The following is a 13,763-nucleotide window of genomic DNA, read 5'->3' as shown; positions in this document are numbered from 1 at the left end:
GTTTCCTATGAAAACCTTTTAAAGACTATATCTCAAAAACAAATCGTTTCCAAGTAGGTATATACATGTCTATTGGTTTTTTATATATTAATTGGTGATATGGAATTCGCAAATATTTTAATTATAGAAATTTACTCAATGATTGGAGTCGTTTTAATGGCCGTACAAATTCTTGCGTTTTTCTACATATACAATACAATAATACCTATGTTCTTTGCTCAGACAATAAATAAACTAGTGGAAATGTGGTTTGCGATTCCCCTTCCGCGTTTCTTATAAAAAAGATCCGCTTCGCAATCCAGAATCGATCGGAGGCTGGAAAACCAGCAGCCACTGCAGCACGGTGGCGAACATCCACCCCCTCCTTCCGCCTATGGTCGTCGTCCCCAACCCCATCATCTTCCACCACAGCCCCCTTTATCATTCGTCGGCGTCATTTCGATAGCGAAAGCGCAGAGAACAGCTGAGCATCGAACCGCTGAACACTACGCTGTGTGCTTCTACTAGTGCCGGCTTTATTCGTTTGTTGAATGAATGCAATCCGTAAACAAACATAGCGGGTACCGGCAGCGTTGCTCTTCTTGACAGTTCGTGTCAAATAAGCGGCTAGAGGTGTTAGAATACTTTTTTTGTGAATGAAAAGACCGTCTTTGTTGTGGTACTATAGCAGTACTCGTTCGTAAAATGTGGCTCGAGATATTTTCAAACTGAAATATCTGGAGGAACTGGTGAAGTTACCTGCCTAATTGGAATCAACGAAGTAAGATTAAGAGGTGAGCTAGGATAAAATCATTCGTTTATTATATTTCAGTTGAGAATCTTTGTAGTATATAAAAGGTCGGATAAAGAGGTTATTATACGATCAGAAATTTGTTTATTTAAAATATTTAAATTAAACAAATAGTAGGTAACTTTATAACTATTGAGATATCCAGTGTAAATAAATTTTTGCCTAAAAACTTTTGTTGAAACAGTTTTCAACAATTTCGAATTAGTTAGGTACAAAATTTATATTTTTTTTCTATATACCTACTACGTATGTATAAGTAAATGTAGGTATAAATTATTGTTGTATTGTTTATTATTAGATTTTATTAATTAGTTACTGTTATCATTAGCTAAAACTATAAATGCATGTTTCTATAAGTAGGGGTATATTCTCTTTCTCTTTTTCTAAAACCATGAAAATAAAATAAGAGATAGTAATCTGAGCATTGGGTGACCGTTTCTTAAACCCCTAGTTAAATTTAAGTACCTACCTAAGAAATAACAATAATTGAAAGTTCATAGATTTACCTGCAGTTTTACAAGTTCCGTACCTTCCTGTGATAATTTTTTTTAAAAGGACACCCTTTTTATAACTTTTAACATTCTCTTCACAAGGGCACTATGTATTTGTTTAGGTTTTGTTTCGCATTATCCAAAAAAAAGTGAACAAGTATCATTTAGTTACGAATCTTACTTTGTTAAGTGTAAATTCTTTTTAAACCAACTCTCAAATTAGGGAATACCAAGATAAGTTTTAATTTTTGTGGATTATAAGAAATACTTATAAAAAGCCAGTGGTACAGCTATCGATATATCTACATGGTGATCTGCTGATCGGAGATGCATTTTTCTTGAAAACCACTGAATATACCTAATTAAAATCCGGAAAAGGTTTTTATATTTTCAGTTGCTGGTCATTCAAATGTGAGACAAAAAAAAATTCTTATATATTCACAGTCTGTCCGGTATTTTTTTTCATTCCTGTTTTGATTCTGTTGGATAAAACTTTTAATTATGTTTTTCTATTTAGAGTTTTTTGTATTTAAATTCTTCGAAATAAACGTTTGCAAAGTTGTTTTGCAGAATTAGTCGATGTTGTGCAAATTTTGAGACCTTTTGTCAAATTGTCACTAATTTACGCACGTTCATTTTAAAGAAAAAACACATCTCTAACTACCAACACCTTTTTTTATAGATAGGTCAAGGTGTCATGACCGAGCTTGCCAGAAAAGTGATTTTCAACTACTAATACATATCTTCAAAACTTTTGAACATAAAAAACTAGGTAATTAGAAAAAGTGACAACTAAAAGTTTTTTTCCAGCGATAACTAAACAGATATAGGTATGTTTCCGAGAAAAAATATAAGAAAAGCGACAGCAATCTGTGTGAATATATAACTATTTTTTTTTCTTACATTGACAACCACCGAAAATATAGCACCATTTTCAGAATTTAATTATCCTTAGTCGTGTTCAAGAAAAACCCAATTGTTACGATATATCAATCAACATGAATTTTTTGAAAATTCTATGGATTCTTTGACTTGCTCTCTAAATGTCCACAAAAAGAAAACTAAAAAATTTGTATTGGTGATCTTATTGAACACTTAATTGTTCTATTTTCCATCTTTTGTTTTATGTCATCTTGGTACAGGTGCTTTATTTTTTTTATTTTGCTTATAAATACGTTCGGAGTTTGTTTAGCAGATGCGCATTGTAAAACTGTGATAACAATGTGATCGGAATCATATGACATAGATAACCTGAATAAATAGCCTTTATTAAAATGAAAAGGTGAGATAAGAGGAAAAATACCACACGCGGAAGCTCAGTTTAAATTATTAATTTTTTTATTGTGGCCATAAAACGATTCACTGCTATATCTTGTTACCTGTTTTAAAATATAGCGATAAAGGGACTTGTGACTAATCAACCATCAGTTGGCTTAAATACTGAGGAAGATTATGTAAAATATTAGAGACAGTACCTATACAGAGTGTAATATTAATCTTTGCATTTTGGGAATAAATAAATTAATTTTCTACAAGTTTCAAGGTTCAAATTTTAGACGATTTAACAGTCCTGTAACCGCCATTTCTACGAATGGTATCGTACACTTAATGCCAACATGTGTTATACTTTCTGAGAACAAGACTAGAAATGATCATAAAGCATGTTTTTAATGGCACAACAGTACTTATTTTAAATATAAGAAACATTTTATTGCTTTTAACTGGGCTATACGTAAAGTGGAATATGTATTCTTTCGGAATTTCGAACATATATGTACTTAAGTCCGATAATGTAGGTATTTATCAATAAATACCTACAGCTAAATATATTTTCTTACAAATCTCAAATGTGTATTTGTAATTTCTGAGTTAGATTCGAGAAAATGGCTCTAATTTTTCAACTACCTGACACCCAACTTCTATTTTAAAATGGTTTATATTTGGGTCCACCGAACTTACAGTAGGTACATCCTATGTTTGTTTACAATTCCTACAAGTATCTTCCTATGTATATTTTTTATTCCATTTGTTATTTACTTAATTAGTATTTACGAGAGAAATGTATAACTTAAAAGCTGACAATTTTCTTTGTGTATGTTTGCAATTTTCTAACTTTTATTAATTTTTTAATTAAAGCATAGTCTAGCATATGCCAATTGTCTGCCAAATTCGTTTCACTTTTATATATTTTCTACCACATTATTTCATTTTATGGTAATATCGGAAAAAGTGGCAAACACTCCATTTGCATGGCCTCGTGAGAGCTGGGAGATCAACATGTATGTTGCACCCTGTATATAGCGTTCTAAGCAGTGTTTAAGTTAAATACATGTTTCTTCTAAAAATTCAGTAATCTTGTTTGATTTAAACGATTTAATCAATGACAAACGAAACAATTACTTCGTTCGAGGCGGTAATACAAATTGGCGAAACATTATGCCGAATTTAACAAGCGTGCAACTTTAATTATTTATGGGCTGCGCTAATGACAGCTCCATATCTGTGTTAATAAAAGCGCTAATTAAAGTATTACTCTTAATATCATCTAGAGCATAAATAAAAGTGCGTTTCATTCTGATGCATGATTACAGAAATGTGAACAACGTGCATTAATATAATGAGGCTTCGCCCCCTTTTTGACCCCGTTCATGTTTACTTTAAGGGCTTGTCAGGTGTGTCGTCTCGTTTCGAATAGACATAGACCACTTTATGTATCGTTATCCGAGGAAATAATTAATTTATAGCCATAGAGAAATGGACTGTCACTTGGTACAGAAAGATTTATTTTCCTCGACTTTTAATGTCGAAGTAATAGACTCTAAATATTGATAAGTGTAAATTTATGACTGACCACATGAAAATCTTTATGACAGAAAGCATTATTCTTGTCCTGCAAGAGATTAAAGTTATGTCCATTTAATGAGTTTAGATACTTTTAGCTCTTCATAAGTGTCATGGTATTCGAGGTTAATTATCCTTGTGGATACCTATATATTACGATAGAGGCAATTTAATTGATTCTTGTGGACGATTGGGACTTATTTGGTTCAATGTTCTTAGAAGTCTATCAAGATATAACCAGACATGTTATTAACTTATCCCTCTTCGGCATATCTACAACAGCTTTGTTTGTTTGTAGGTGTAAATGTACTGCAGTTTTAATAGACTTATTTACGTGTTGATATGCCATTCCAGTAAAAATGATGTTTCTAATTTGCTTCGCAAATAGCTACATTCATAGTTTTTATGCTCAGCGTCACTAAATAGAGTGTGAAACCCTCTAGCTGTTATAACACTTACTGACACCTTATACCTAATAGTTAGCTGGTGGTGTCGTTGAAATAGTCCTTTTGCTTTTGCCTGCGTTCGATGTAGTTTAAATAAATAAACAAATTTACATCCCCACATTAAAGCTGTCGCTCTACATTCAGTAGCTTATACAGGATGGAAATAACCTGGCGTATATAGTGATTCAACCCCCAGGCAGGGTGACTTCCTTTTGGAATATCGTATCCTGTTTTCTTCTATCTAGCCAATGCTTGTGTTTCTCTTAGTATTGTAGTATTGGTCAAACCAAAACAATTTATTACATCAAGAACTCACAAATATTCTATTAAAATTAGTAGTGGTACAATAAAATGTACTTTTTAGATAACCTCAAAAAATCCGATGGGTTCAAATCTGGAGTATAAGGAGGCTATGCAGTAGCACTTGCACCCTTCTAATCTTTTTGTATACTTATTGTTAGTTTAGTCACCATAAAAGTTATCTACAAGCTTGTATACATTCTATTTTGTAACATATTTTGTTTATGGCCGAGCTTATGGCAGTAAAAGCAAGAAACTTGTCGATGTGGGACACCAGTACACTTATTTTACTGTAAATTCATGAATACACATATTAATTCCGTGAAAGTGTTCTCTTCATTTTCTATAGATATGTAAAAAGCGCATCAGTTCCTTTGTGTGCAAATGTTTCGGTATTTATTCCACGTTCTAACACATTTTATAATGTTATAACATTTTATTCAATTAAAACAGATTAACTGCTTGAAATTAAAATAAAATGTTTTCATTTTATTTACGAGTTGGTACCTCATGAATAAACTTTCCTTTAAAAAGCGTATCGTTGGTGTTTTGTTAAACGCGATGACATGCGTTTACGCACGCTGTGGGCAATTATTATTAGACTGGAAATTGTTATTTTATGTATATCGACTGCCACTGCGTTTTAGTAATAATGGCATGTATTTTTTTTAACATTAAAAGTAAATCTTTGAAAGCTGGTATTGCACAAAGCGTGGATATTTATTTTGAATTTATTCAATAATTTTTTTAAGTTCCGCCACTGTTTTTGAGAGGTTCGGGGATGTCTTAATGCGCATATACTCGTACATAAGAAGAACAAATAAATCGTACAGCGATTAGAAATAATACCCCGACTATAACCTTCAAGAAATAATTATTTTTATATAATTACTAAAATCCTGACCTGACACCAGATGAGTAGCAGCTGTAACAGGAAATATTACACTTGTATCGTATAATTTGGATTTTTATAAGAGGTTCTGGAAAAATTTCTCACACAAGAGAGTCCATAGCCGCATAATAAGATTAAAGGATTAAGGGTATGTGTCGGTCTGTGTTTTCTCTAGACAGTTTTTTAAACATTTGGCCTCCGAATATGATTTATTTTAAGCCCAGAAGAAAAGACAAAAAATAAGGCCGTCCCGCGACATCTGAAACTTTAAAGATACAACCAGATGTACAAACTGCAATAAAATTAAATGGAACACAAAGCTGTTCTATTAATAAGTAGATAAACAAACTTTTACGAGGGAAAGAAGGACTATAAATAATCATCGGTTTTCTATTATTCCAAAATCAACTAGGTACACGAATAGTGGAAAACAAGTGAATGAAATTTCCCTTCCTGTGTACCTTTTGCGTAGTTTTAGGTAGGATTGCTTTTGATGTATCTAATATTTTTTCTTTAAAATACAGTTTTGATTTAAGTTAACTTTTTGAATTAACAAAATATTCAATGGCGTCGAAATTCTGATGTTTTTAATGACTGTCTCCGCTACTGGTGCCGCAAAAGTCTTGATATTACAGTATTTTATAGGGCCTTTTAACACTGTTGCTCAAAAACAAATGGAATTTCGAAATAAGTTTACAGAACAAAGGACCATTATTTTTATTCGTTCTATCCACTCCCGATAGGTTAAAACTGGGACAGTATATTTGTCATTTATAGTGACATATTCTCCTGTTTAGTATTATCTCTAGAAGTGGGGTAGTTAACCTTTTTCCTGGGTGACCGACCTTTTTCCTGATAACTTTTTGGGGGTACCATGTATTTCACATATGCTACCGATAAAGTAAGACTGTTTTTAATGGAAATGTTACCATAAAGGATGAGTTATTATTAAATTTAAGTGTAAACAATGTTACAGCTTTGGTGAGAGATAAGTTAAATTGGTATGTGCAAGATATCACATGTAAGTCATATAAGTCCTTTGTAAAGTAATTTCTTACTGTTTTTCTCGCATATTTAACTAAAAACTATTTGCTTAATCTCGAAAATGCAATTGTCTAAAATTGACAAAAACGTACACAAAAGTTGTATCGCAGTAAATCTAATAAACTGAGAATATACCTGCCCAAAATAGAAATAGTGTGTCGTTTATAACTAACACTAACGATGTTTGTTTAATGTGATGAACAAGCATTTTAATATTATGCAATTAAACAAGTTAGGTGAGTCAAAATAAACCAGTATTCCTAGTAGCACTCGGATAATAGCCCGTAATTATAAAAGAGAAAATTTGTTGCTGTTTAATTAAAGTAGGTAGTTATAATACGTAGTATATTACATGTCTGATTTTTTTTTGTATCACACTGTAAGTTGGATTTGTTTTTATTAACAAGGAAGTTATCAAGCGAATATAATTAATCAATTCTCTATCAGTCTGCACAGAACTTTCGAGATGGAGCCAGCAATATATATTTTCTTTTTGTTTTTTTTTTGTGAAAAAAGATCAACTAAAAAATAATCATATATGTACAAAGTTTGACAGATTTAATATTATTGTTTTGTTTTATGCAATATATTTAAATGATCTTAAAACATTGTTCTACAAAAAATACCTAATATTGTATTATCAACCTACGGGTAACTTTAAATATTACACCATGTAAAATATAAAAAAGACACAGTGGTTTTCCCAGAAAACCAATTCGTTTCAATCCTGAAAATCTGGTTTCTTTGAAGAACTGAAACATACAGAATATTTATAAGAGAAATCTTGCCTATATACCAAATACAGATATGATTATGTTTCAATTGAACCCAATTTTAAAATTTTATATCTGGTATCTACGTGTATCTCACTTATACAAATTGAAAACCCATACAGAGTGATAAATCTAGTATTTATGATAACTTAAATGTAATTTCATTTCCCTTGAAGCACTTTGCGGAATTTATTACCCCAGCACTTTGAGGTGACTACTGATTATTTTAGTGAGAGGCCCTTTGAAGTTACATAGCTAAAATATTTATGTCAGCAGCGATATTCGAAAAACAAGTTGAACTGCATACATCAATCAATGAGGTACCTAATAAAAAAAAAGTTGAAGAAGAGACGATTTACATTAAGAATAAAACAGTATACATAGTTTCACGACCATAAATTTTTAAATAAAATGTGGGACCCTGGCTTCTGTTATTTACTGTTTTGTTTGATAAATTCCTTTATTCATAAAAAATGTTTAGGTTAAAGTATACAACCATTTGGAAACCATATGTTCCACGTTGTACCTAACCTAACTTCCCATAATACCCAATTTTATTCTTAACTAGGTCTTTTCATTGGAAGATAGTATAGTGCAAAATAGAAAAACATTGTATTCTTTATACAGGATGAAAATTTCTTTCATTTATTGAAGTAGTGATTCTACACATCAAGATATGAAACAAAGTTCATATGAGTTATGATGAATCTAATGGTTCTAACACTAGATATACGGGACATCAGCTTATATGAAAAGTCAAAAATGGTCAAAAACGAAATTTTAATTTTTGTTACAGTAAAAACAAGAAAATTTAAACTGGATTTAACTAAATTCCATAAAAACAGTTAATCCAACTTTTTAGCAACCAGACTCATTGTTAAGTACCTCATAAAGGAAACCATATATGTCGGAGACTGTTTTCGAATATTTGATTTTTTAAGGAATTATCATAGAAGATTAAATAACATTTTACTCCTGAGGCTAAACAGCAGTCAATAGATTGGTATTATATTCATTCGCTGTCCAAACTAATTGGCACTAGTCGAAAACTAATGGCCACCCTTTTTGTGATAATATCCACATTCTTTTGGTTGACATTATGACCTTAGGGAAAATGCGGGTAGTTATTGTTAGACCATTTGACAATTATTGTGACGAGCCATTCAAGATAAACATGGAGGACTATTGACCAAGGTAATTACGCTGGTGTACGACAATGCTCGTCCACATGTTGCTGACTATAGGAGTTGTCTCGGTGTTTCAGGTGAAAGGTTATAGATCATCACCAATTCACTTTTACAAACATAATTTTTCAGCAATATTTAGCCTATGTAATGCATGAATAATAGATTATTATATTTGTTTTGACAATGAAGAAAGGAATTGAAAGGTGTAAAGGATGTCAGTTAATGTGTACATCCGGCCACTAACTGTGCCTAATGAAACGCCAAATTCACGAAATATTGTTTCCATTAATGGCGTGTAATTTGGTGCAGAAATTGGAAAGTGTTACAAATAAGATCTTTTTGTAAAAAACTGGTTCCAGGAGAATCTAGATAGGTACTATAGTATTTTTTTTTGCTTTAAATTGGTAATTTTCAATTGAACTGACTTTTTCTTTATGCGCAATAAGTATTTTTTGTACTGCCTTGTATTGATACATTAGGATATACTTAGGTAATTTCCCCATTACCGAAATTTCTAGTGTCAGTAAAGAAATAATGATTTATGAGAGAAAATAGGCAGATTTATTTATTGTTAAATACATAATTACACAAAGCAAATATGAAAAGACCAGGTAGAGTTAGAATAAAATAGTTTTTAAAAATGCCTCTACATGAATATGAACTGAAAACATTAAAAATGCATCTTAGTACCTTTCTTTGACATACAAACACATCAGAAGACATAACAGACCCACCCCAGAAACAGATACCATAATTTAATCTACTGCCAACCTGTGCATGATACAGATTTATAAGTTGCTTAGTTACAAGCCCAGTACGCAAATTTCGGAATAAATAACAGATTGAATTCAGTTTTGAACAAATATTTGAACAGTGAGGCTTCCAGGATAAATTACTGTCAAATTCAATTCCCAGAAATTTAACCTGTACCTCATTATTAACAGAAATGTATATTTAATTTAGTAGTCGCACATTGACGATTATGAAATGAGACCGCATGAGTCTTTGTCACATTAAAATAAAGATTATTTTGACAGAACCATGTATATAATTTATCGAGTTTAACATTATATTTGGTCTCCATGTCAAAAGAAGGCTTATCAGAAATTAAAAGAGAAGTATCGTTGGCATATATAGTAAAATGAATATTAGACGCAATGGTGGTTATGTCATTAATATACAACAGGAACAACATAGGACCCAACACGGCACCCTGTGGTACACCCATGGTTATACTCTGTGTTCTAGAATTTATGTGTTGAACACTAGAAGAATATTTATGTTTAACACTAACATATTGACTCCGGTTATTCAGAAATGAAATTCCACGTAATCCACAAATTGATAATTTTTTAAATAGTATGCTGTGACCGACGCAGTCGAATGCCCTGCTCAGGTCACAAAAGATCCCAGCAGGGCATTCGTCCGCCTCCATAGACTAGCACAGCCTCATAAAATGTGTGGATGGCACTACTAGTTGATTTTCCCGATTGAAAGCCATGTTGATGTTCTGTTATAATTTTTTGCTTATTCATGAAAGTTATAAGTCTGTTCAAAAAGGAATATTCAAACATTTTTGAAAGTTTTGATGGAAAACAGCCGTTTTCAAACGATAAGTTTATTAAAAAAATGCTGGGACACAATTTTTTTAATTACATGTAGCGGGATATCATCTGGACCAGTGGACCACTTGTTTTTAATTTATTTTTTACAATACTAAGAAGTTCATTTGTATCTAAGGGTTTCAAAAACATAGTTGGGAGGTTGTTAATTTTTTTGGTTATAAGTATAAGTAACTATGTTTATTTCTGTACTTTCATCCAATAAACATAATAATGCCACAAAACTTTTTAACTGACTTGAGAAATTTTACGTTCTGTTTAGAACGATCTGTTTTATCTAAATTCAAAATGAGTGGAATTAACTAAGGGCGCCATCTGTAACCAATCACCTTATACCTTATGTGGAATAAGAAGATGATATGAAACTTTACCGCTATATTCGTGAAAGGATATTTTGTGTTCCAATACGAAGAGAAAATATTGGAAACGTCGAGGAATATCTAACCTTATTCTGTCTGCATTTACCTGTTACGTATTTAATTATATATTAGGTGACGTGGGTATGGGGTTTATTGTGACGGTTGATTGATTTTAATAGACGAATATCACTTACAGCAGCCGCTGTAGGTACGTAAAAGGCATAGCTCGCCATGACATTGACTGGTTCTTATTAGGTAAGACGAGATCCTGAAACAAATAAAGGAATACATTGAATGTTCTTCAATGCGAAGACATGTCTGACCTTTGACTTCGACATGTGACATGTGAGCCACGTACGGACCCATCTAATTTCGTCGTTTGGAGTTTCTCGTTTATTCTATCGAATTTTTGTTCTCGCCATATGTCGTCTGCATCCGCAAATACATAGAATATAGGTCAAAACTATTATGTGGGAAAAGTTCATATCATCACATGTTTACAATCTAAGAGTAATAAAAAATATGATCACAGTAATTTGAAATAAATGGTATTTTAATTCAGTGCAAACGTTTCTTTAATTTAGAGTCTGAAGATGATCTAAACTGTTCGATTTCAAATTATTTGCACTAAATTTTACAAATTGTCTTCGCCTTCTTCCACATTAGAAGGGAATTCAGTCATTTGTATGTAACAGACAGTATACGTATATAATTTTTACATCGAAAGTATTTAAATTTACATTCCTTGATCATTTGATTTACTGTTTACGTTACATATTTATGTTTTATTGTAGACGACAAGTGCATCTGTACGTGTCTATTTTATTATTCATTTTCCGAAACATCCGGCTTTAGCTTCTTAAGCCTCGTATATTAATCTTTGTACCTTTACGAATCTGGAACACCATCAATAAAAGTGAGAGTTTATTAACTCGAGGTTAAAAAAATATATGTGTACACCTGTCAATAAAATATCGAACGGTGTTTTAATCCGATATGTCATTTTGAACGCTTTTATTGGCTATGATGTTGTACCTACTTTAAATAATCCTTAAATTCCATATCTGATAATCACACTAGTTTATGAGAAAAGGTTTGAAATTGATAAAATGTAACCGGACAATTTGAGCACTTGGTATAGTGTAACATGTTGAAATTATTTCAGTCCAAGAAAAATGTGACTCACGCTGTTCCAAAAATGAATGGTTCTGCAAAACCTGTCAATTACAATTACATTTTTTTATAAGTCTAGGAATATTTCAAAACCTGTTAAACAATAGGCACAAAATCCTAGATTATCGAGAAAAAAAAAATTGCAACAGTTTGCTCGAAACGTAAATATAAATTTTGTATACATTTAAACACAGACATAATTATTGAATAAGAATAAAAACCACCAGTGACGTATTTTTTTTGGGAAAATGAGGCGGCTCTCTAGTAGCACGCCACTGGTTAAAGCCACAATGTTAATATTACATTAAATAGAAGATCTAATTAAGTCAATACGCTGTAGTAAATTTCATTCAATTCCGTCAACGCATTATGAAGATATAGGTAGCAGAAAATATATATTTTTTCGTAAACTTTAACACCTTGTATCTCGAATACCGAGTTCCCCAGAAAAAAAGTTTATTTTTTGGTGATGAATCTAGTCCTGCAGTTTATGTATTTAAAGTAAAATCACCCTGTATAGATAGAGCTGATGCTGATGCTGATGAGGTTTAACAAAACAGGTATCCAATAAGAATGATATTGATATTTAATTGGAATGCATTTCACCTTGCTGTTTTTAGAATTCCATTGTAAAAATTTTGCATTTTAATGATCCGAATAACATTTCTTATAGCGACCCGAAAATACAGTTAAAAGATGGCAAATTCTACGCCACAAAACTAGATTTAAACGGGTTAAGAATTTCTTTCCGTATTTATTATTGCACAGAAAAAAGTTAAATAGATTTAAAATTGAATTTAAAGTAAGAGAAATTCTTTGCAAGTATCACCGAAATTTGTAAAATAATGTCATACCATTTACAGTGTGAATATTAAAATTTGTATGTCTCATATATTTTTAATTATTGGATTTGCTGAATGATCGTCTTACATAAATGTGGAATACGTTGTCTCACGAGGTCCTGCAGAAATTTTAAAGGAAACATTCCGGTAAAAATGAAGGGTCTGTATAAACCTCGGTCTAGAAATACAGCATTTGCGAGTTGGACCCTCAACTAGTTTGAAAAAAAAAACAATAAAAATAGTATTTCGAGAACGCCTAAGATTGCTGTACAAAATTTGATAAGGTAATACCTACATTTTCTCCTAGATCAAAAACTAGGGGCAAATCAAATTTATTGCAGGCCATACTAGCACCGGAGCTTATTCTCTGTCTGAAAGTACTTGCCCTACTACTCCAAAACAGTTGAACGATCTGCGTTTAATCAGTATGGTCTCTGTTTCTCTCAAGATTGCTGAATCTGCGATTTTTGATTAATTGTTTGAATATTGTGTTAAAAATTCAATAATTCCTATAAATCAATCATGTTTTCAGAAGAGGATTAGTTCTTCAACATTATTGGCTAATGTAACTGATGACATTTTGACAGCTATCGACAATTCTCTGATTTCGTCTCTAACTTTACTGTATATGACTAAGGCATTTGAATCAATTGACATCAATTGCCTTATTGCTAAACTTCATTATTATAGTATCTCTAGCAATATATTGTGCTGATTTTGTAATTACTTACACGGTACAGAACAATAAACTACATTAAATACAGATTCCTCGATACTAACATCACCTTATAGATCAGTTGGTTCTGGTGTTCCTCAGGGATCTATATTAGGACCACTTTGGTTTAACATGTTTACAGCAGGTTTGTCGAGAATTCCTTTGAATTGGAGACTAAATATGTACGCTGACGATCTACAGCTCCTTTATAGTTTTAAGCCTTCTAATTTAAATATTGCCACAGCAGTTATTAACAATGACTTACAATTAATTCATGACTGGACCATA

The 13,763-nt window shown here is 31.8% G+C and overlaps 1 protein-coding gene across 1 annotated transcript in view; it reads left to right on the top strand.

Moving 5' to 3' along the window:
• Positions 1-450: 450 nt before the first annotated feature.
• LOC108917368 (growth arrest-specific protein 2) overlaps positions 451-13,763 on the top strand; it is a 77,804-nt gene continuing 64,491 nt past the window's right edge. The window contains exon 1 of the mRNA XM_018723922.1: positions 451-773. The gene's annotated coding sequence lies outside the window, so the exon portion shown is untranslated. The remainder of the gene's footprint in view (positions 774-13,763) is intronic.

This window comes from Anoplophora glabripennis, unplaced genomic scaffold (genome assembly GCF_000390285.2).
Source record: "Anoplophora glabripennis isolate ALB-LARVAE unplaced genomic scaffold, Agla_2.0 scaffold4, whole genome shotgun sequence".
Taxonomy (NCBI): domain Eukaryota; kingdom Metazoa; phylum Arthropoda; class Insecta; order Coleoptera; family Cerambycidae; genus Anoplophora; species Anoplophora glabripennis.
This window is presented reverse-complemented; position numbering and strand designations above follow the sequence as displayed.